This window comes from Podarcis bocagei, assembly GCF_964188305.1.
Source record: "Podarcis bocagei genome assembly, chromosome: 9".
Classification (NCBI taxonomy): Eukaryota; Metazoa; Chordata; class Lepidosauria; order Squamata; family Lacertidae; genus Podarcis; species Podarcis bocagei.
The window spans coordinates 28,062,601-28,063,888 of NC_138134.1; the positions used below are offsets into that span (position 1 = coordinate 28,062,601).

Genomic DNA, 1,288 nt, shown 5'->3' on the forward strand with positions numbered 1-1,288 from the left:
CACGACAATGGTGACATCATGCCAGGTCTAATTTTATATGCTAGTCAAAACCATTATAACAAACAAAGGTAACTGCAAAACCACAATGCAGAGTAAACTTTTAAATATAGCAGTAACATATACGCTGTTGTATAATATTGTTGGGATCGAGCCCAGTTGGTTGGACTTCTCAGCTCCTGTGGAACAGGTGTAGGAAGGGTTTGCTAACCGTGTTCTAAATGCTAGAACTATTTGGAGACCCTTAATAGTGGGGCTACATTAGTTTTCAGATCTTTATAATTTTAGGAACTCTCTCACCTTCCTCTCAACTTTGGTTTCCTTTTTTTGAAGTTTTCAAACAGATAAAACATTATTATTATTATTATTATTATTATTATTATTATTATTATTATTATTAATGCTATTTTCTAGAAAAAAAGGTGCCGGAACTCACCATGAACTTCTCCCTTGTTCTCTTATAATGGCAATGGCACCCACCTGAGAGGTGCCAGATCTGAGTTCCGTCGAGTTCTAATGAAGGGGTACAGTTAGGGTTTTACAAGCAGGTTTTATCCTTTTTTCAAACCCCTTTTTTCCTCTCCGCCTTCACAGATTCTTACATAGAAATGTTGCTTTTCGTTCTCTGGCTCTGTTCCCGGAAGTATGTTGCAAGTCAATGTACCAGGACAAGGTTATCTTGGATCTGGGAAGCGAAAAGCTTTACTGTTCTCAGCTGTAGGTTTGTTACAGCGTTTTTGTTACAGAGAGGACTGCTTAGCTCGTGCTTTTTGTCTTAGAGGAATATTCAGTTTTAAAAATGCGTACGCCGAGGCCCGGCGGGGGGGGGGGGGAATTCACAAACAGTTTTTAGGGCTTTCTGGGGTAACCCTAACTGTACCCCTTCACTGACTAAGAAAAAAAAAGGCATTATTATTATTATTATTACATACTGGTTTAATGGCTGGCAGAATTTCAATCTGATTCTGTTCCATGAATTCTTATATACTTACTGCATTAATGTTTCAATCTGGGATTTCTTATTTTGCACAGTGCCACCAGCCTTGAGGCGGCTTGGGTCTTAAAAGGCAAAATAGACCAAGAACAAGAACCACCTTCGGGCAAATGAATCTGACACAATTAAAAAAACTCAGGTGCTTTGCTCTACAACTCCCCAGGTGACAAAATCCGTTTAACGAACATCTAAAATGACGGTTATTCCAACTTTTCGAATCTACCTCAGAATTTACCTCAGAATCCTGCAGGGGTAGCGCGCGGCCTCCAGGGGGCGTAGCGAAACGACGCGTGACGT

The 1,288-nt window shown here is 40.1% G+C and overlaps 1 long non-coding RNA gene across 6 annotated transcripts in view; it reads right to left on the reverse strand.

The window, feature by feature from the left end:
• Positions 1-878, reverse strand: part of LOC308595167 — a 109,646-nt gene extending 108,768 nt beyond the window's left edge. For all 6 annotated transcript variants that reach the window (XR_014011824.1, XR_014011825.1, XR_014011826.1 and 3 more), the window contains exon 1: positions 434-878. This is a non-coding gene — a long non-coding RNA (uncharacterized lncRNA). The remainder of the gene's footprint in view (positions 1-433) is intronic.
• Positions 879-1,288: the final 410 nt, after the last annotated feature.